Below are 10,895 nucleotides of genomic sequence, written 5' to 3'. Positions count from 1 at the left end.
AAAAAGAAGAGAAAGAAGTGAAGTGGAAATTGTGTATGGCCGGCAATGCAGAGCCCCAGTTACATACACAACCGAAAGGACATTTAATCATTCCCCTTGCTTATGTGGCCGGCGGCGCACACCTTGTCCCGTCCGTCGTCACTAGACCGATCGATCGCTACAGGCACCCGACCGGCGTCGTTGCCTTGCTGGAATTCTCTAGTTGGTTGCTTCCTTGTTCCGGCGGCCGTGACAGGCGGTTATCTTCTTGGAGCAAGCAGCAGCCGCGCTGGACAGAGATCCGATCAGCTGCGCATCGTCTTGAGGGAAACATGAATTGCGTGTAGCTAGCTACTCTAGGTCCTACAGCGCCACACAACGGCTGGCCGTTACTAACTGTGTTGGAAATATTAGCACTTTTCCGACTAATTTAATCCACGAGCAAACAGTAAGCATGGCAAATACGATATGCATCTCACACCGATACCTACGCATGTGAGCACGTATAGTACATAGAACCAAAACATCTATAAACAGCATATATACGGCTAGCACATGAACGAGCAAATAGGGAATGAACGAGTCATATCCTCCGGTTGTCCAGGCCAACGCGGCGGGGGCAGCACCAGCCTCGGCATCAGCCAAGGCCTTCTTCTTGGCGACTTCGTCGTCAGCCATGGAGTCGATGTAGAGGAAGTAGTGGAAACAGAGGCGGACGAATCGGGAGCAGTCGCGTCGAGACGCTCCCCCAAAAACCTTATTGCTGTTCTCCCGGGCAGGATCTCGAATGACATGGTTCCGGAGGCACCTGCTCTCCCAACCAACTCTGCACGCGGTCGTCGGGATGGGATCGCCGGAAGCAGTACAAAGAGAGGAACAGTAGATGACGGCTAGGGTTGTACGAGAGGGAGTGAGTGAACTGAGTTAGGGTTCACTCCACTGGCCAGCGCCTTCTTATATAGGCCGTCAGGTAGATGGGCCTGGGCCAGGCCCACGACCGAGTCTGCTTCGGCTTGGCTCATTCCCGCAACCCGTGGCGCATGCGCGCGTCGTGACGAGGCGAGGCGTGGCGAGGCGAGGCGGGCGGCGGAGGAAGAGGAGCGCGCGTGTACAACTCCTATTCCCAAGCTCCCAATAGCAAGTGGTAGAGCAGCCCTTATAAAGAGGTCCCACTCTTCTTACTATAGCAGTATGGGACTAAACTTCCCGCACTTTCCACCACTTGCCGTACACATGCATGGGCCTTAGAGATTAACTAGGGATTATTGTCTTATATGGGCCTAAGCCCATCCATAATCCATCGGTCCCCCACCGGATCTCGAGACACATAAGTTTGTCAACTGTTCCAAACAATGTTTGATATACCAGAATTTTCAGTGGAGACTGTTAAGTTGAACTTCCACCTAGAGCAATAGGATTAGACTTCTTCACAACTGAACAATGGACTGTGCCTAATCTAATGAAAACGTTCGCTACAGAAGCTTAACGAACTGACGTTCGCTAAGTAACTAAACAAAAATAATAAACCGGGTTTTTAAACCGAAACCTAAAAAGAAAACTGACGAACCGGGGATGGTTATTAGCGGACCTGGAGAACCAGCGGGTCGGATCGGGCGAAGGCGGATTGGGGCTCGGACGTCGGTAGTCCAACGGCGGTTTCGGTGACGAGGCGAGTGGCGGCTTCGGCGGCGGTGGCTACGGACGGCGGCGGTGGAAGCGGTGCGGGGCGGCGAGGGCAGCGCGATCTGCGGCGGCGGCAGCGAGGCAAGCAGGCGGCGGCGTGGCTTGGTGCGGGCGATGGCGGAGCGGCGCTGCGAGGGGAGGCGGCGGCTGATGAGGAGAGGGGGGGGGCGTCTGCGCTTATAAAGGGGGAGGGCGACGAGTGGCGTGGAGGAGGGGCAAGAGGCGGTGGCGGCGCGAATCCGCGGTGGACACGCGCGATGGTGGGGCATGCAAGCTCGGGACTCGTCCCGAGCTCGGAGACGGGGCTCTTGGCTGGGCCGGCTGGGCTTCGGCCCAATTCAGTCCGAAACGAATTTTTTTTAAAACAATTTTACAGACAACAAAATAAAATAAAACCAAATAAAATAAAATATAACATAGGCATATTATATATCAAAATTTCAGAAAAAGATTTTCTAAAACATGAACATTTTTAGCGTCAAATAAAATCCACAAAAATTAAATAAAGCAAACAAGTGCTACTAGTTCATTTAAAAATCAAATAAAATATTTTAAAATGCCAAAATGATTTCAAACTCATTTTTCTCCATTTTTCTACTATAGGGAATAATTTTATTCTATTTTCCATATATTTTATTTTTGGAGAAAAATATTTGAATAAAAACCAAATAACTCCAAATTGAAAGTGGGTTTCAAAAAAACTACAAAGGGACTTTCAATTTGATTCTTTGAAACTTCCAACTGTCTTTCTTAGCATTTGAAGAAGTTATTTTATCTTCTCTCGTGAAACTCATTGAGTTGCATAAAGTTTCCGAATTTGGAATATTTTCAGATGGAATTCAAATCTTTTCGAAACCCTTTTCATTTACTAAATGGAACAAGTCATATCATCTTCACTCTAGGGTTTTGTGATGAAATAAATTTGAATTCAAGGAGATCATAAATGCAAAATGAATGTTTGGGAAAGTCCTTTTATCCCTCTCATTTAACTTTCATAAAGTTTCAATTTTAACTCAATTTCACACAAGCAACCACACCACAATCAAACAATCAATGAAAACTATTTATTTAATATAACATTCTGAAATTTAGGATTTTGGGATGTTATAAAAGGTCCCGTTCGAACAGGGACTGAGAGCTGCACCACTCGGACCGGGACTAATGCTCACATTAGTCCCGGTTCGTAACGCCACCGGGATTATTGCTCCGATTCGGCTATGACCAAAGCCATGTTTCTACTAGTGATAAGCCATTCCTCCCGATTGATTTTGAAAATCCTAGACCTAGTCAAAACCTTGAACCGAATTCAAATTGAATACCTTGATCGAATGAAATTCTCCAAAATTATGGAGCATAGTGAATTAAACTAATTTAATGAGAGAGCCTCTTGAGATATTGTTGACCCAGTCAAAATCGGATGATCCCATTTCAAGTTAAAGACCTTAATTGATTGTGAGGCCTTAGTGTGTGTGTGTGTGTGTGTGTGTGTGTGTGTGTGTGTGTGTGCGCACGTGTTCTTAAATCTGTACATTTTGTAATCTCTCACATATGCTTTAATAAATATTTTGTTAAATTTTATAAATCGTGCTCCAAAGCGTATGTATATTTTGAGCAGTCCCTCACATATGGTTAAATTTGTACTCTAGAATGTTCAATAGATATGTTTTCCTAATCATATAGGACAACTGCTCTTACAATATTTGATAAACCATAAGTTTTAAAGATATCAACTATATATGTATAAACTATATAATTTAGACAAGTATCGGAACCAAAAATATATATTTGTTTCAAAGTAGAAATTGAATTCAGGAGAACACATGAGTTTTTTCAATGATATACATTAGAAATTTGTAAGAAAAAAAATATAACTAATATTTAACTATCTTTTTTTATTTAGTATGCCAAACATGTGTGTTAAAAATATATTTTAAACAGGTAATAAATAAGTATACGCCTTAAGAAAACAATATAGTAAGTATAAAATTTTAATATAAAAAATCAGGAGGAGCTGGAAAATAGTCGGAACTGAAATATATATCAAGATGATGGTTTAATTATTCTCAGTGAAGGAACCAAGAGGAGGCTCTCATTCATCATGAAGGACGCTTACGACTGGGATGAATGCGGTGAGAGAGTATGTGCTCGCCGGCAACACGTGTCTTGCCCCTGGGGGTGATATTGAACTATGCAAACTCTACCACACCCCATAGGGGAGTGAGCTATCTACTGTCAAAGCGTTGGGCAAGGCTGAGGAGAAGAAAATGGCCAAGTTGAAACTCATTGTGTAGTTAGATATAGAAATTTAGTTTTGAGTCAGTTAAATTATGTGGATTCTGTTTTGGTTATCTTGGAACTCTAGAATAAATGTGTAATGCCTATTTCAGTGTTATGCAAGAGATTTTGATGTTTTTGATGAACATATATGCAGAGGAAATCTGATATGCGATTTGAACACGAGAAGTCTTACAGCCCTGAGCAAAAAGCTCATTGAGCTACTTACATGCCTTTGTATTTTTATTTGTCACACAAATCTACTTGTTGTCTTGAGTTTTAGCATTAGAAAAATCCTTTCATGCTTCCACATTCTGATTATTTGAGATTTACTTTGTTGATTATGGTGATCGATCGTCTTTTGCACCTTACAAGGGGTCTTATAAGTAAAGCATCTAAGTTGGTTGTAAAGAATATCATATCATCATAAGCTTTTGCTATTGGTTCTTTAGTTGCAAGAAATCCTGTATTGTTTTGGTGAGTTTTAGTGCAACTTCGATTTGTGATGGCGTTACCCATGATGATGGATATTGGTATGGAAAGAGGATTCAGAACATGATTATGTGACTTTGTGCTTATACAACTCCAGTTGGCATATATTTCATTCAGATTTTCATTTGGGACCAAAACTCACCATTTCAGTGCATATAGAGTTATTCCCGCCATATTGGGTGAGAACTACTCACTCTATTCTCACAAACATTTTCGGAAGGGCATTGAGTTGATGATTCTGCTGGTTGTGTACGAAATGTTTGGACAGACGTACAGGGTAGCTATCACTTGCATCTTCATCACTCTTTACATGTGGTTTATGGTCGGCATGTAGCAACGTGCACCGTTCCTGTTCAATCTTTGTGGATGGGTTCAGGTGGGAGAAGATTGTGGACGACTAGACTGATTGGAAGAAATTGATCAATAACCGTGGAGTTATTGGTGTGGTACCAGAGGAAAGATGGGAATCGTGCTAGGACAAAGAGAAGAGGCCTCTTCGGCTCTCCCGGAAGTGCGGCGCTGTTATTGGAAGTACTTCTTGCATAGTGTTTCTTCATCGACCAATAAGGGCTTGTGTATAGTTTGAATATAACCAATCACTATAACAGAAATGTGCCGGTAATATCTTTTTGTTATTTTGTAATCAGACACATCTTTGCGTATGTTTCAATTCTATGCAGTCTTTCTAACTGATACCATTTCCAAGTTATGGGTTGTGATTCACAGGTCTGCCCGTCGTCGATCACCTCCTTGTCGGTTGTTCGCCGTTGACCACGAAGTTGGTCCCAACTGCATCTGGTCAGCTCGACACCAAGAATAGTAAAGATATCTCATTTGAGGGAGACAGGCATCGAATTAGCAGATAGGAACCAACAGTAGCCATGAGTTCCATGAAGTTTCGTTGTGAATGGTAAGACCAAGCTGCTGTCCTTGCATCTTGTCACTTGAATTCGATAGTTACAACAAGATTATCGATGTTCTTAATGGCTTGGAAGAGCAGTTCTTGACATTATTGTCCTGCCATGTCCTGCTACATGGCGCCACTGGATATCTAGATCGGAATTGATCGGGACGGGCGAGCCCTCATCTTCGCTCAGAGAGGCCTCGTGAGGGCGTGTCGCGAAGTTGCGTTGTCTTTCCTATGCCATGGAACATGTTTAAGTATAGGTTTCCACATCATTTACAATGGTGAAGAAAGTGATGGTGGAGACGAACGAAGACTAGTAATGGCAGATGGGAGTTTTAGTTGCATTGAAGCCTGACGGCACATGTTTTTTCTTGTGTGTCGGGTATTGAGGACTTGCAGCAACGGCATAGGTAGGAGGGGGCGGCAACAAGGGTGGAAAACAATTTTGGGGCGATTCTCGAGTACCGAGTCACGATTTCCAAGGTGAAAGCCCAAGGTATGTCCTTCATTGGTTCTACTTGGCAATGGTCTTTTGAAGGCATTTTTTGGGGATATATATTGGGAAACTCTCCATGGTGAAAACTCACGATCCTTGACGGGGCGATAGACAACTCTTATGTATTGTTTTCTTCTTGAAGGCGCCGCTTTCGGAGAACCTCTTCTATATCCGGGTGTTGTGTTTGGAGGGGATTAGAGTGTTGTTGTTGCGAGTCTTTCATCAATAACACGGGTCTTTGTTTCTAGTTTTCTATCTTTTTTAGTTTTGTTCTTTGTTGTGTGCATCGTTGACGTCATTCAATATCTTGTTGATGCTGAGGCTGGATGTAAATGGTATCTTCATGATATTAATATATTCCCTTTATCGAAAAAGTAACATGTCCATGTCCATGTCCATGCCCATGTGATTCTTTCTTTATTATTTGAATTCTGAATTTGAGGGTGATTAATTGTGTTTCTAAATTCCAACTTATATATATTTTGGAGTTAGTGCAAACATTTCAAAATTATAGGAATAATTGGGTCCTCGCAGATATATTTCAAATTATTTCTGGACAATTTTTGTCAAATTTTAATGAAATTTTGAACCCTATAATATAGTGCCTACTTACGTGCAGATGTGTGTACTTATCAAATGTATGATCAAATCTAAGAATGGAGATCGTAAATCATACATACACTAGTATTAGTATAGCAAACCACACGTAAGCATCTGAGCTGCCTTGGCTAGGGCAGGACCAAAAGCTCACAAGCATAATGAACACTCATTAGTTCGGCTCATTTAGCTTGTAGCTCACTTTTTAATGAACAGAGCCAAGCACTGATTTTAGCTCGTTAACTCTTACCTTCTTACCTCTTACCTCTTCTTTTTAGATGAGAGGTAATAATATATAATATATCTGGTTAACTTTTACGTTCTTACCTCCCGTGTGAAAAGAGGAGATAAGAGGAGCTCCAAACGAGTACCTCGTTAAATTCGTTAGTATAACACTTCTGTAACCACATTCTTGTGGCAGGTCAACTCATCTATTCAATCTAATCCAATCCAAGCCATTGCAGGGAACAAACTAGCGCACCTCCACTTATAGTCATCATATTCTTTTGTAAAAATTACACCCACACTCTTGTTACACAGGCCATAATACATTATACTCTTTTAGTGAGCTTTTAATGAACAGAGTTGAGCATGAGTTTTTACTCGTTAAGCTGAACAAGCTTACAAGGCGAGCCTTAACGAGCACGAGCTTAACGAGTGAAGCCTTAATGAGTATACGTATAGACACACGGAAGTTGGCTAGACAGCTAGCTCCATCAGAAGCTGATGGGGTAGACGTGCTGCATGTTGGGGTAGAAGAGTCCCGAGTGCTGCTCCACGCCGCTGGCCTTCTGGTTCTCGTTGAACATGGCGAAGATGTAGGTCTCGATGGCGCCCTGGTGGCATGGGGTTCCGCGCCCGACGTGGTTGATGAGGTGCTAGTTGTAGAACCTGGCGTTGGCTGGAGTCACCGCGGTGCCGCCGCCCGACGACCACCCGCTCTCCGACACCACTAGTTTCACGTTAGAGCCGCTGTGCTTGGCCATGGCCGTGTAAAAGGCGTCCACCGTGGTGTCGAATAGGTTCTGGTACCCGAAGCCACCGTCCTGGACCACGGTGCCGGATGCGCTGAAGAGGGCGTAGCTTATGTCCATGGCACTCGGGTTGTAGGCCCAGGCCAGGTAGGGGGTAGATGTTGGCCATGAGCGGTGCACGGGTGCGGGCAAGGAACTGCACCACGGGGCCCATGAACGCGGCCGCCTCTGCGGTGAAGGACCCGGCGGAGGGCGGGCTGTACAAACCAAGGATGGCCTGCGACACCGACGTGGTCACCTTGATGTGGCCCAGCCCGGCGGAAGCGAGCGCGCCATGCATGTTCTTCATTGCCGGGACGAGGTTCCGGGTGGTGCCGCCGGCGACCTCGTTTCCGACGCAGACGCACCGGAAGGAAACCTTGGGGTACACCTGGATGTTGATTCTCACCCACGTGGCGGCCGCCGCCAGGCTAGCGGCGAGGTTGGAGAGCACGTGGTTAGGCGTCTCGACGACCACGTTGATGCCAGTGAGGCCGACGGCCTGCATGCCGCCTGGTTGGGGGCATACAGCCGCATCGATTTGATCCCGTTGGACTTGAACATGCCCACCACAGTAATCGCCGCCAGTAGGTTGTTGGCGCTCATGCCGTAGCATACCCCGATGGACTTGACGCCTGCATGCGCGTGAGGTACATGCATGTAACTTTGGTTACTTAATCTTGAGAAAATAACCTGTTATCAGGCAGCCACATATGCAAAAATATTTATTTTTACACCAAGATAGTGCTCCCGCAAGCGTTGGAACTACACAGTCAGCATCTGGCCACGGGCGAGTCCGGATGTCCGTTTTCCAGCAAATAGGAGCCAAACAAATGGGGCTTTGAGGAGTCCGAAAATCCACATCAGGAACCAAAATGCGCCACGTACGTACCCACGCACTATGTCCTTTCCTATCTTCCTCTCTCTCCCTACACCAAATGGCGCAAGCTCCGTTGTAGCTAAAATGGCGGAAGCCGCAAGCTGGCTCTCTTTTTTCTTAAAAAAGAAATACACACACTAGCTAGCTTCCGCCAAATAGTGCAACACGATATAGTAGACTCGTTGGCGCAATGTTTGGCTCTTTTTTCTTCATTTACATATATAGTGGACATATGTATGTATACACTGATTTGGAATGTTAATCTGCAATTGTATATACGTATGTTTGATGCAGACACTACTAACCGTGCTAGCTATTTGGCGAAATGTTGTTGTTTGACACGGATATTTAAGTTATATAGTTGGTTGGATGGTCGGCTTTCATATCAGTGTTCGGATAACATGTCTGTTATAGATGGATATGATGTTCAGTTTGGGGTCAGCATTGGAGATGCTAAGAAAGAATATAATGGCAGCGATTCTTGAACACACAACAAGCGAGCACCACAGCCCGGGGAAGGGAGACACCCAAGCCGTGGCGGCGGCTGGGACCCAAGCCTGCCATCCATTAGGCCAGGGGCACAGGAATCTGCAGCAACACACGATGCGCCCAGGGTGGACATCGCAGCAACGCCGGGCAGGGGAGGATGCAGTGCCGGAGATGATGCCACTAAGGTTAAATATTTCAACGAAATTTCAGTGAAATTTTTGAAATTGCGCATATTTTAGTGGGTCTGAAATATATTTAACCCTGAAAATTTGATGCAGATTCAAACTGATTTTAAAATAAATTTACATGATGTTAAAATAATTTCTGAAATATGCAAAAATTTTGAAATTTCGCATATTTCGGCGAGGTCCGAAATCATTTTGTTTCCGAAATTAAAAACCTTGGCTCCCACAACCGGCCTCGGCGGGAGTCAAATGCCGGCACAGGACAAGCGGCCACTAGCAGCTGGGCGGCCTTGCGGGATGCAAGAGTAGCCACGGTCATCATGGCGGCTGACAGAGTTGGAGAAGATGACACGGACGTGAGCGCCATGGGCAGCACCTTGAGAGCCTAGCGGGGAGAAGGAGTGCAACCGAGAGAGGACGCAGAGAGTAGTCTGGATCTAGTCTCGGCGGTTGAAATGGTGGCCGGAGGAGATCAAGGCTGCGCCGCTAGCGGCGGGCGCGGGTTCGCGCGAGCCATAGGAGCTTGCTTGTTGTGATTTGCGAACGCAAGGGGCCGTAGCAGCAGCATTTTCACCTTCTGGCGAGGGATCTCGCCGAAAAAGACCTTTAACTGAAATTTTGTACGCATGACGTTTAACTGAAATTTTGTACGCATGCATGGATGCATGCATGTAGCTTCTAGGTTTCCATAACTTTTTTCTATCTCTTCCACCCTCTAGACTCTAGTGGTTGATGCCCCACTTAAATATTGTTTTTTGTAGTGACGAGTTGGTGTTAGATGCACGCAAGGAACATTGCTCCATATTTAGATAAAAAATTAAAATAATTAATTTGGGACGAGATTGTATATCTTTGACTATTCGACAGTGCCCGAGGGGACTACCTTAAAGGAAGAAATGAACTTTGACTAGCTAGCTTCATGTGAATATTTCGGGAGTGGCTACAAAACAGTCGACTGAAAATTTTGAAGAGGTCAGTCGATTTCTAGCTTTCAACCTCAACCGTCGAATCAAGATTCAACGTCAAGGGCATCATCTTTCACCTCGGTTCACTTCTTCCTCGTCCCGATCTTTTCCCTAGCCACCACAACGGACCACCGGCCCCCGCCGCCCCACCATCCTCGGAACCATTCCCCACCGCTGGTCCAGGCCCGGCCCTGATGGGGGGGGGGGGGCAGGGGGGTGGCCGCCCCGGCCCCCCAGAAACGAGGGGCCCCCAGGTTCGTGCTCTGGCGTTGATACGACTGGACTGGGCTGCGCTAATGTTCCTAAAGAATGATAACTGGGCTAATTCTACGTCCACTGGCCACGTTTGGGAGAGATCGATCGACATCAAGCAAGAGCGGGCTGAGCGGCGCATCGTAAGGGAGTGATTTCAGAAGTTCACATCACACACGATGAAATCGCCTCCTTCCCATTTTCGCCTGATCTCTGGAAACCTAATCACCGCAAGGCTGCGGCGGCCGCCAGGCAGCAGACGCGAAGACACCCACGGGTAACCATGGCACCACCGATGCCGCAGCTCCAGCCTATGCCTTCCGCCGCCGGTTTCAGAGAAGTTGTCCTATTTCTTGATGATTTCCCCTAAATCATTAGCTTATTCCCTAGCTTTTTTGCTTGACATGGTGAACGCTTTTGTCCGCCGGCGTGCTGCACAGTGAAAGCAATGGTCTCCTTGGCCATGGTCGTCCGTCCTCGGAACCAAATGTGGAAGCCCGTGGACAGTTTGAAGGGTCTTTACAGAGATGAGTGATCCATCGCTGGACTGCCACATCCAGGTATGTACTAGATACCATGTAAAACTCTTGAGTTTTTATGCAAGGGAAGTTTGTAGCTTTCAGCTTTGTACATCTTGTCTGGGTAAAATTGTTTGATGAAAGGTAGTGCTCGAATGCACTTGC

The 10,895-nt window shown here is 45.6% G+C and overlaps 2 pseudogenes; both read right to left on the bottom strand.

Moving 5' to 3' along the window:
- Positions 1-657, bottom strand: part of LOC123158761 (lichenase-2-like) — a 33,884-nt pseudogene extending 33,227 nt beyond the window's left edge.
- A 6,487-nt stretch (positions 658-7,144) lies between these two features.
- The window catches only part of LOC123161668 (lichenase-2-like), a 6,092-nt pseudogene continuing 2,341 nt past the window's right edge, over positions 7,145-10,895 (bottom strand).

The sequence above is a fragment of the Triticum aestivum genome, chromosome 7B, assembly GCF_018294505.1.
Source record: "Triticum aestivum cultivar Chinese Spring chromosome 7B, IWGSC CS RefSeq v2.1, whole genome shotgun sequence".
In the NCBI taxonomy this organism is placed as follows: Eukaryota; Viridiplantae; Streptophyta; class Magnoliopsida; order Poales; family Poaceae; genus Triticum; species Triticum aestivum.
This window is presented reverse-complemented; position numbering and strand designations above follow the sequence as displayed.